Below are 12,965 nucleotides of genomic sequence, written 5' to 3' on the forward strand. Positions count from 1 at the left end.
TCATTGTCATATTCTGAATCGGCTTCGTATGATTGTGATGTATTGTTATATGCGGAAGAGTAAGGTTGGATGTTTTTGTTTTGAGGAGCTTGAGCTATAAGAGCGAGTGGTCCTCCGAAGTATGCACATTCTTTTAGCATTGTCGATTCTTGTGCCTAAAGTTCCCCATATAACTTGAAAACGGATAAAGAGTGGATCTTTTTATCACCTTAAACTATCATTTTTGCTGTAGTCCAGTCTTTACCCAAACCATTGAGAAATTGAAGATTTTTTTTCATGATTACTTCGGTTGGTGCCAACATTTGATAACTTTGTGACAATTAGGTTAAATATCTTGAAGGATTCTTCGAGACTTTGCCCAGCATGAGCTTTGAAGTTGTTGAACTACTTGAGTGCCGTGGTTAGTTTTTTATCTTGGGCTTGCTCAGATCCTTCAAACAAGTTTTTGAGAACTAGTTGAGTGTCGTGGTGAGTTTCTTATCAAGAGCAACTCCGCATGAGATTTCATAGAAAGCAACTGCATCACTTTCCATCTTATCAAGATCATATTTCGTGGGACGGTTCATTACACTTGACCTCCTCTGAGTCTAGCTTGAGCACCATCGGCTTGAACTGGAGTAAGAATGGGAACATGAGGTCCTTCTTCTACTGATCTCCATACATCTCTTCCAAGTCTTTTCAGATACCTCTCCATCCTTTGGTACCAATGATGATACTCATTTGCAACAAGTATTGGGGCTCGATTAGAACCACCAACACTGTTAGAAACATTTGGTGATAATGCTTGTTCCATATTTCCTTTGATTTTTTGTTTTGAAATTTTTTGTATAGAAGGCTTTCTAAAATCAGAGTTTTTTAAAAAAGGAACCACTTTGGCTCTGATACCAATTGTTGAGAGAAAATTTTTTGAGAAACACACTTGAACAAACGTTAGAAAAAGTTATAGATTACGGAATAAAGTTAATCTCAAAGGATCATAAAGCTCAACAATAATAAGAAGTTAGACTAGTTAGAGAGTTAGTTGCGGAATATTTAAGTGCAGAAAAATAAGGAAATGTAAATGACAGCAAGATGTATATCAATTAAACACTAAGATGATTCATAACAAGGATTGAACTCGAACCAAGTTAGTACATGTGATCAGCTTAAAGTGAATGAAGTCACAAGGACTTGCTCTAAATGAGAGTTTGATCTTAATATATGAATGAAAGTTCAGTAAGATCTTAAAGAGAAGGTAAGGATAAGGATAGATTCAACTATTAAGAGAGATAAGAGATGTGTATTCATTCAAGAGAAGAGAACTCTATATATAGAGTCTCAAGAAATTACATAGTGAATAAACAAAGACTAAATTCTGTTAAAGTGTCCTTGCAAAGCACACTAGACAATATAATGTAAACAGATAACTTAAGAAAATAACAAGTCTTTGTTACGGATGACTTCTTCTCTTGAAGTTGCGGTAGCACAGGATCCATTTGTTGGGTTATGAGCATTCTAACACTCCTAAGTGTACATGTAACCCTAAATACGTTGGATCTATGTTTTCTCTATTATACATGAAAATATGAACTTTCCAATGTATTCATCCTAACTAGCATAATAACATTGATTCATATGAATATATCAAGTTAGAATTACATACCTCTTTAATGTAGAAAGTCTTCATGAAGCTTGAGTGCCTAGTACCCCAAGTGTGACACCTCAAATGGTTCACACAACATCAATTGCTTTTAGAATAACCTTGAGAGAAATGTAGAACACTTGAAATCGGCTATCCCTTCTCTGTTGTACATAGTGGCCGATTTTTCCCAACAATATGATCTTTATATAGTGTCACACTTAGGGTAAACCTTAATTGTCATGGCTTTCCATTTCCTTGGATCCATGGGTTCAAATACACCATGGAGCATCCTATGGGTTTTAGCCCAACTTGATAATCCATGGAGCATTAGCCCACTATAAAAGTATGGATGATTTACACAATCAACCCATATATTTAATTAGTCTTCTTTTGATCACTTAATTAATTCTAAATTAATTCTTGATCAATACTAATTAAAAATCCTATTACTATATTAGAACTTATAACATATTAATAATCCTTAAGTGTTATTTCTCTCATTATAGTCTATCCAAATGCATGATGCCATGCAACCAAAATGGACCATGTCAGGTCAGGTCAAGTCTTACCAATTATAGTTATGGACTTAGACATTAATCCAACAGTCTCCCACTCAGATAAGTCTAAAACTATTATCGTGTATGACTTCAAGAACCGATTGGCAATCGTAGCTCTCAAAAGCTTCTGTCGAACTCTGACCTTGTCGATGAACTCTGACCTTTGTCAATGACTTGTCCAATAGATAAGGGATCATATATTCCTACATTCTAGATATCATATGGACTGAGACATGGATTATAATCATTCTCTCTGTCCATTTGTTGTTTCCCGATTTCCGATTTATGACGACTGACTAATTGAACAAATCAAATCAGTCCAGGCCCGGCCGAGCACTTACCAAATCATCAAGGGGCCCACAGATATCGCTTTTATCCCGAAGGTAAAAGGAATGGATAAACTTCGACTCATATGGCTTGTTCTACTACTTGTTGAATCATACACAAAGGCACGTTTTATAACATCGAGTTACCGAATGCGTTTTCATGCAATCAATGTACAACCAACTCATAGTAACAACTCATATCTCTAGGATTGAAGAATATAAGATATTATCATCTCAAGATCACTCGTGATAAAATCCATGAAGTGATTTCAATGAGCGCGGGTTGAATCCAATACTCAGAACTTATGAGCACTCATGAGTGTTGTAGCCCTTTGTCCAACATCTTAGACCTCTACAAGCCAACCCATGACAATCTTGATTCATATCTACTTCCAATATATGACCGACTGTGGATGGTTTGAATAACTTAGTCATTCCGGAAGAACAACCGAGTTATTCTGGAAGTCAAAACATGCAAAATGAAACACAATAATAATTGAATCCAATATGGTATCAAAACCTATGAAAATAAATAAAACACCTTTTATTTATCACCATATGATTACACGTTATTCATTGTATACTGCTTCAGCTATCAACTTTATTCTTGAATTTAAAACAATAGTTGTCTTATGCTCCAAGCATGTACACTATGTTTTCTAAACACTAGTCATGCCACACACCAAGTATGCATACTATGTTTGTCTATGATCTTTACTTTGCGAAATAGATCAATTAAACATAAATCCAATGATCCTCTTTTCACAGTCCCAAATGCAAATGCAAGAATTCCAAGTTCATGCAATTTACTGAAATCTGTTAGATTCTAAACTTATATGCATTGATCCTCTTGTAATGATTATGCACAAAGTCAGAAAAGACTTGACAACAACCATTACAGAGCATTCCAAAGGAGATCAGCTCCTTGGAAACATCCTTCTTGCATTAAGTTTCCTAATCTAACAAAGATTGAATACTTTCTAACTTTGAAACATTTCTAGATTCCATTATGACTATCACTTCTGAACAAGAGTTGCCTCCTTACAGATTATTATCAATATAGCCCTTCCAGAATTATCATTATACTTCCAACTGTCCTTGAGCAACCAATCTTTGGTAAACCTTAGATTGTCCTCGATAATTGTTTAATCCTTTTAGTCATATCCAATTCTAGACCTTTTCCCTTCTTAATGCCCCAGGCGTTTGGAAAATTTTAGAAAGGATGAATATAGCACATGTAATCGATCCTATATCTGAAGCATATGGGACACAATTCATGATGTCTCACATAAAGACTAAACCAATCTTTTGCTATAACATTTCCATTTCTATTTGCCAAGTTCTCAAAATTCAGATTATGAAAAGGGATGCCGTAATCATAATTGAATTTAAGAACGCAAATAATAGACCTATATACAGAATTTCCTTATGTTAAGCCATTCCAACATGAAATTCATATATATATATCCTTGACTAAATACAATTAAAACCTCAATCTAACCTTTTAGATTTGAGATGAAGTATAATTTCCTCTCCCTTAATTATAGCAAAACAACTTTTTCCCAATTGAAACCTTTTGTTTTTCTATAATTAACATTGCTAATTTGCAATACTTATCATAATTATCAAGCTCCCACTAACATGATGATTATTAGCATAACACTTATGCTCCACTAGCTTTGACGTGTACTCAGAAATTAGTTGGACTTATAGAAATCAATACTTTATTGACTTTCTTACCAAAGTTCAGATTTTTGATACTAGATTGCTTTGATAAAACTTTATCAATATCATACACCTTATCTTAGATAGCTCATAGGTGTGTCTAAACAATTTTAAGAACTATGAAAAGGGATGTCGTAATCATAGTCTCAATTGTTTAGACCTTTGGCACTTCTCACAAGTCCATGTTAGTGTGTCGGTTAACCACACACGCTCCACTAACGACTTTGAGAATGCAAATATCACAAGTGATATCTAGCTAAAATCTACTTAGTGAAAGTGTTTCCTCACCATCATTTTCATGAATCGGAGAGAAACCTTATGACACTTAGATTTAATGGTATATGTGTTATTAACCATGTGAATTGTCAAAACCATAGTCACAAGACAAGGATAATGACAAATCCAAACTCATATGGATTGAACTCAATCTTAATTTCTTGCCATCTGGCAGCTCAAGGGCCTGCCATTGCTTCCAAGTTTTTGTGCAACCAATTGAGAACTCTACAAACTCATATGCAAAGCCAACTTTAATTGGAATGGGCACAGAATATGTCAACACGATAGGTTATAAACCTCAAGTTGTGTGCTAGTGAAGAACTTCAGGTTTTATTCTTGATTAGTTCTTCAGACTTTCAAGACCTTTAAGACTCCCACTGTCCTCTTGACATATAACACTCTCTTATCAAATATTCAAGATATAGTGCAGATTCTAATCAAGACAAACACTTCACACTATTGGCCTTAGTTGGTCTTTGTTTTATCCAAAACATCACATCTTACCAATTTCAAATGTACAAGAGTAGGATACTTTTACTCTTACATTTGACAAGTGTTTTAAACCTTCTTTAAGAAATGTCACTCAAGTTACAATTTTAGAGTATAACTCTAAGAATTGTTTTTGGAACGAAGTATGAATCATCTTCTTGATTTAACCACTTCAACAATTCATAACTCCTCTTCTTAACTATCAGAATCCACTTAGAGGATGAATTGTGATAAAGTCTCTTAATCGTTAAGATGATCATATAACATGATACTAAACTACTCTCCCATCTTTTCAGATTTGAGAAACTTTTATCCTTCTTCCTAATTTGATTCTTCTTATTTTCTCTGTCATACATTGGAACCTTTTCCAATGTCTCAGAATTACACTTAAGCTTGTAATTATAACCATATTTACTAAGCTATAGTAAATTATGACGAAGAGTCTTATCTATCTTTTGTGGTAGACTTAGCCAGTTCACAAGAATGTGTACTCGATCCCTTAGTCCTTCACTTGACTCACACATCCATGTGAACAAGTAGTTAGTCTTAAATTTTCCAATGTTCGAAAGTTCTCATTCATCATGCTATACAACTTTCATGATTCGAAGTTTCTATCCAACTGAAACTTGGGTGACGAGAATCTTTCCTTATTTGGTAAATTTACACATTACCACAAATGAGAGTATCAAATTCACTTTCCAATATTGCTATCAGTGGAATCTTATAAGCAACAATTTTCCACAAACGCCATTGTAAGGATACATAAAATAAATAAAATAAAAAATTTCCTTTTATTTTAAAAGTTTGCGGAAAAACTTATCCTTACAATCCATATGAAAACTTGTTGTTATCTATTCCTAAGCAATATCTCATAACTCCTAAGAAGTAGCTCAAGAATCCAATCTTCAAACTATGCGATAGAAATCCATCTACGCGATCAGATTCAGCATATTCTTTCTTTATGTTCCTTCACTTTTATTTGATTCTTAAAATACCACCATGTGACCCAGTCACATCATGTATCAAGAATCTAATAATAGAAACTTAGCAGAGTTAGATAGTGGAATTTACCTGAAGTAGGGTAGAACTTATTGACTTTAACACCCTTAGGTAAATTGGCAGCTTCGCAACCAATGCCCCTTCCTTTGGCAATTTAACATATGGACGCTTTGGTAATGGAACATGGGACTATTAAAGACTTAGCCTTTCTCTTTACCATTTGGTCAACTGAGTTGACTATGGCCGATCCCTTTCCATTGGGAAGAGAGAGCTTTACTGGATGTCCAATGTCATTATTGTCAATGTCCACAAGTTTTAGGATGTTGATCTTAGCAAATAGATAAGATCATTAAGTGTCTTGTCATAGTCTGTTTCATAAGAGTCCCAAAGGAACTCACTATGTGACTTAGAAAGTGATTGAACTACCAACTTTCTCAAGACTTTGACACCCAACTGTCCCGGCATGTCAATATGTGACTACATATCCAAGATGTGACCACACATAGACCTTTGCTTGCCAATAGGGCTTGAGTGACCTTAAACTTTTCAAGAACTTGTGGGTTAGGGAGAATAATTGGAGGAGGTGAAAGAAGTATGATATCCATGGGACATCATCTTTATTTAGGAAAGCTTGTTTCAAGAGATTTGGGAAGATCATAAATGACTAGACCAGACATCTTTTTGGGAGATATTCAAGATAATTGATTTAAAGTCCTTAATATAACACCCAATATGAAATATTAAGGCTAGGACCCAACACAATACTTTTATAACTTGGAAGAGGGATGCCGTAATCCAAGTTATAAAATATTTGAAGGTAGGTGAATGACGATTCACCAATTTCTACCAAGGTAAACAAAATGTATTATTAGCTTTTAATTGGTTTTGAAACTCCTAGATCTTTGAGATTCATTGAAGTTTTCAATGGCATGTTTCAATCTCGAGTGTGCCCTTCAGGTTTTGTGACTGGGATGTTGAGGATCACAAAACAAGGTGTGAAGTAACCATGCAAAAATACTGGGTACCCTTAATATTTACCCCTTAATCGATGTGTCGATTAACCACACACGCTCCACCGATACTATGATAAATATTGAGTTACCCTTTTCCTACCTTGTTAAATCCAGTTTAGTGTGCCGGTTAACCACACACACTCCACTAACGACTTAAGCAAAGTGCAAAGTATAATTTCATGGGTTAGCACCTTATTCACTTTTTCCTAAGTAACTAAGATTGGGTATTTATAAAAAGGTATAGTTACTTAGTATTTATCATTAATACTTTTAAAGAAGGGAGAATTATAGTCCTTGTCCTACCCGTTCGGCTAACGACCCTCCACCAGTCAAGGAAGCGGTGGGTGAGAGTGGAAAACCATTAAACTGCCATTTTACAGGCAGTAACCTTATACCCCCTTATAGACCGGCTTCGTGAATGAGGCCTACTAACGGTAAGACTGACTTTACTCTTATGCATATATATAAATATTATTAACTTATAATATTATAAAGTATAAGGGTTGAATTTTAAATTTTAAAATTCTAAAGGGATAACTTGGAATTAAAGTATTCATAAGAGAAAACTTTTCAAATTCCAAAACTTGAGGGCAAGTTTTGAAACTATTCAAAACTAATTAATTCCATAACTTATGTGTTTAAAGTAGTTTTAATCCAAAAACCCTTCAAGTTTCATAACTTGAGCACAAGTTATGGAAGACTTTAAACTAATAAATGAATATAACTTTTATTTATTTGTAACTTATGGAACTAATTCAGGTTACACATTTTAATGATTTAATGAAGTGACTCTTGAACCTCCATAACTTGAGGACAAGTTATGGAGTCATCAAAACATTCAATGAAAACAAGACTCTTCATTTTGTAACCTTTGCCAATATTTATGAGTTTTAAGAGACTTTAATGTGACTCTTCATGTAACTTGAGGACAAGTTACACAAACACATTTTACACTCAACTCTTAGATTAAAATGGATCAAAGACACTTAATCAATCAACCTTTCTATTAATCTAAGCAACTCATAATAACAAGATAATTCAAATCAAACTTTTTCATGTAATTAGTCTAAACCTTAAACTAATACAAAACATGAATCTATTGACAATTATCTTTGAAATTGGATTAGCATGAACATTACAACATCAACAACAAGTTTATAAGTTCAAGAACATCTTAGGGTAATGTTCCTAGTCCAATTCCATTAAAAAAAGTCGAATTTATGTTGTCTGGGGGTCCAACTCGTCGAGTGCATGAACCAACTTGACGAGTTGGATCGTTTTGATCACTTTTTAGGCATGGACTCGCCGAGTCTCCTGATGGACTCACCGAGTCTGATGCCCAGACAGCAACAACTTCGATTTTTTTAAGCAGTTTTGCAAGTATAATAAAAAAACAAGCCTAGGCTCTGATACCACTGTTGGGTTATGAGCATTCTAACACTCCTAAGTGTACATGCAACCCTAAATACCTTGGATCTATGTTTTCTCTATTACACATGCAAATATGAATTTTCCTAGGTATTCATCCTAACTAGCATAATAACATTGATTCATATGAATATATCAAGTTAGAATTACATACCTCTTTAATGTAGAAAGTCTTCATGAAGCTTGAGTGCCTAGTGCCCCAAGTGTGACACCTCAAATGGTTCACACAACATCAATTGCTTTTGGAATAACCTTGAGAGAAATGTAGAACACTTGAAATCAGCTAGCCCTTCTCTCTTGTACATAGTGGCAGATTTTTCCCAATAATATGATCTTTATATAGTGTCACACTTAGGGTAAACCCTAATTGTCATGGTTTTCCATTTCCTTGGATCCATGGGTTCAAATACACGATGGAGCATCCATGGAGCATCCTATGGGTTTTAGCCCAACTTGATAATCCATGGAGCATTAGCCCACTATACAAGTATGGATGATTTACACAATCAAACCATATGTTTAATTAGTCTTCTTTCGATCACTTAATTAATTCTAAATTAATTCTTGATCAATACTAATTAAACAATCCTATAAATATATTAGAACTTATAATATATTAATAATCCTTAAGTGTTATTTCTCTCATTCTAGTCTATCCAAATGCATGATGCCATGCAACCCAAATGGACCATGTCGGGTCGGGTCAAGTCTTACCAATTATAGTTATGGACTTAGACATTAATCCAACACCATTGTGGTAGTTGGGATGAAAACCCTAATTGAGATTTGATGAACAAGATGCGGAAAATAAGAACAAACACAAACATGAAGATTAGGTCGAATGATCACTCGATTTATTCAAACAAGAGGAATAAATTACACTTTCAGCATAGACTAAAGAATCTAACACTGCATAAGAAACCTCACGTGGCGGCTACATTGTGCCTCACTCTTAACCCTAATAATGAATAATACATGAGTATTTATAGGGAAATGGTGGTTGTCGAGGCCAACACAAATAATAACCCTAAATATTACACACTAAAATAGTGTATAGTGGTAAAGGGATCGAATCCACAGAGATTAGTTTAATTTATAACTCTATGAAATTTTTTTTTGTAAAAATACTTGTAAAATGACAATAAAAATAAAATGGGGGGTTTTGATGTTTTGAAATACTTGAAACAAACTAGAATTAACTATGATTTAAATAGAAAAATGCAACAAAAATAAGAGTTTGATGTAAAATCAATAAGGGAGAGATGGTTGACTTAAAGTTTCCTCACTTTGACTTTTGATGAACATATCATTAGAATCCAATGGTGCAATAATTTGATTTAAAACCTTAATTTGGCTATAGTAATCCAAGGAGCTTGAGATTACCTAGACTTTTCTTAATTGTTGAACTGGATAGAGAAGCGCATAACAATTTCCTTAGTCAAAGTCACTAATTCCAAATAGCATGTAATAAGTGAAAATCAACTAGCATTAAGAACCAAAAAGTCACCAAATCCAAGAGGGGTCAAATGCTTTCACCACCACGTTGGAGGAAATGTTTTTATGATTGTGTGAAGCAAAAACAATACAAAAATCATTTGTTGCTTGCTAATTTGAGGATCATTTACTTAATCAAGAAATTAGCCAACTAATCACCACAAACACATTTAAACTCATGAATAAAAAGATACTAGTAGTGATAATATGGTAAAACACAAAACATTTCCATAAAGATTTAAGAACAAGTTCATGGATTCTTCAACATTCAACAAAAGTTCAAAGGATTCAACAAAAATTCAACCAAGATTAGTTTAGCCAAGCATGACTAAACTCAAAGAAACAAAGTTAGAGGAAATTGTACCAAACATTTTACAATAATCAAGAGGTGAAATCAAGATGTTCTTGAGGTGTTCTTGGCCTTCAAAAGCACTCCAAACTCCAGAGAGAACAAGTCAAACTCGGACCTTCAAGATAAGGCTAAAGAGGCACACCCACCTTCCCAATATAGAGCTCTTAGCAAAATCCCGAAATTGCCCTTGTCAGGAATCCACGCGGGCCGCGGGCTCTGACGGATTTTTGGGCTTCTTCAAGTCTTGGTCCCCCACAGCTAATCCATTGGCCCAGTTCGAGTCCAATCAGCTTCTAGCCCATTTTTCTTCAATATTTCTTCAATTTGAGCCCAATTTGTCTTTCCACATCACTCAAAACTTCCGCAAACTCCTAAATATCGATCTTGCACACCTAAGAATTCTCTCGTGCCCTTTCAAATTTAAAGATCAACACTTCCACACCTTCAAGCAATTGACAAGCCCACTCCATGAATCACCTCCACAACCATCAAGCACGAAATCCCCATTGCTCTTCAAGTCCAATCGCCTCCCAAAAGTCCCGCACACTCCCGCTCCTCTAGTTTCCTTAAAATCTGCAATAATGCTCAAGAAACTAGAAAGTACCTGAAATGGTCATAAAAATAACAAAGAGGAAAATATGCATGGAAATTAACTAAAATGTGAATGAAATGTGCTAAAAAAAACTATAGAAAGAAGTAAATGAAATGAAGCTATCAAATCACCCCAAGCTTAAACCTTACTTGTCCTCAAGTAAGACAAGATTAAAATGAACTCGGGATGAACTATCCTAAGGAAAATAAAAAGAATCGATAGAACCGCGGAACCTATTCGACGTTAGTCAACATGGTCAGAATTGATATCGCTGCTATCTCACAACTTTTTCATCCGATGATAATGGAACCATAAACCATAGCCAGGACAACTCCTTTAGGTGAGTAAGGAGGGATGAGCAGTCGCAGCCTCAATAGAACATGCATACAATGAAGAACATCTGTAGTAGGGAGAAAACAACTGGATGGCCTCGGGTGGAGCTCTTCTTTAAGTGCACACTCTGATCTCACGTCTGTCGGTTTCTCTCATGTGTAACTAGGTTTAATCACTCGGGCACCGTTGTAGGAATCAGTTCACTTAGTGTTGGCCCAAACCTCCCCTAGTATCCGACTCGACAGTCTCCCTAACATCACCAATTTGAAAAAAAACAACTCGATCTATATACAATAAAACAATCCTATATAAATGAATATCAAATGGCAGGTGACCAAAATGTTGAAAATTTTGTTCAATAATTGAACCGGTCACCTACCTCAGATAGTTGCAACTAGAAATTTGCCTGCCATTTTTTTTCTTTTCTTTTTTTTTTTTTGTTTTTTTTTTGTTTTTTTTAGGGTAATGTATTAACAATCGAAATTTTTAACAAGAAAACCCTTTGACTTAAAATTAGGTTCCCAAAAGTGTGAAAGTGGAACCGAAAGGGTAGTGATATAATTTGAATGGCCTAAGTGTGAAAATGACCATGTGTGGAGCATAAAGATGTAATGTAAGCTCCTTTTCAAACTTGTGGTTTTTCAAAGATGATGAAAATGTCCAAATGTGGACTAAAAGACTCTCTAAAATCCTAAGAAATCGCAAAAAGGATATGGTGATGTAAAGAGACCGAATATGGATTCTACTTGGGGACAAGCACCAATGCTTCATCCTAACAATTCAAACATGATCAAGTGTGATCCTCTCAGCGGTAGTGACCGCAAAGCTAAGAACATCTGTTGCTATAGTATATCCTATAGTTGTTAGTATTGTATGCATAATTCTTCATGAAACTACCTGGCCATGATCACTTACCCCTTTAAGCTACCAGCATCTGATCCCAAGTATGAAATCCCAAACTGCAGCTAGTGGTTCCGGTTCGATGGGTGAGATAGCAACAAGATCCTGGACCAATAATGATACAATAACTGTGAACCTGTTCCATGGTATCCAAGGAGGTGAGAATAAACAGACAACAAAAATGCATGAATGCTAATGCCTTAATCTAAATGTTATCCAAAAATAAAAAGTGGAAAAGAAGAAAATAAAATCTTTTTGAATTTTTATAAAATAAAAAAAATGAATGCAAATTAACTTAAACTAATATGATATGCAATCTAAAGAAAAAATGCATGAAAAATTAAAAGAAAGAAAAATGCCCCACCCCAAGCTTAAGAACAAGCATTGTCCTCAATGCTTAAGGAAAGGGCGGAAATGACCTAAATCGGAGGATTGGGTAGAACATAAGGGTTTGTAGAGGAGGAAAAATGGTGAATAATGGTGGTGGTCTCGCAGGATTCCGACCGGTAGATCTCCGGGAAATCTAGTTTTTGTGTGGAGCGCAGGCGGGGCGCGGGCCGCGTAGAGGCCGCGTGTAACATTCTTGGTTTCCTCTTGAGTTCACAGAAGGTTCAAAAGAATTTTGGGTCAAAACACGCGGGCCGCGTAAAGACCGCGTGAATTGAAGCTCAAAAAATACTAAGTGTTGAAACCAGCCCCGTGGGCCGCGTGGAACCCGTATGTTGGCTGCGTGAGCTAAACAGGGCTAGAGGTGATTGTTTTACGCGGGAAAGGAATGGGCCGCACATAAGCCGCACATGACCTTACACGGGCCGCGTGGATTTTCCCTCGGGCCGCGTGACTTTCTGCACCTTAAAATT

This window comes from Lactuca serriola, chromosome 2 (assembly GCF_051521515.1).
Source record: "Lactuca serriola cultivar US96UC23 chromosome 2, Lser_US96UC23_V15, whole genome shotgun sequence".
In the NCBI taxonomy this organism is placed as follows: Eukaryota; Viridiplantae; Streptophyta; class Magnoliopsida; order Asterales; family Asteraceae; genus Lactuca; species Lactuca serriola.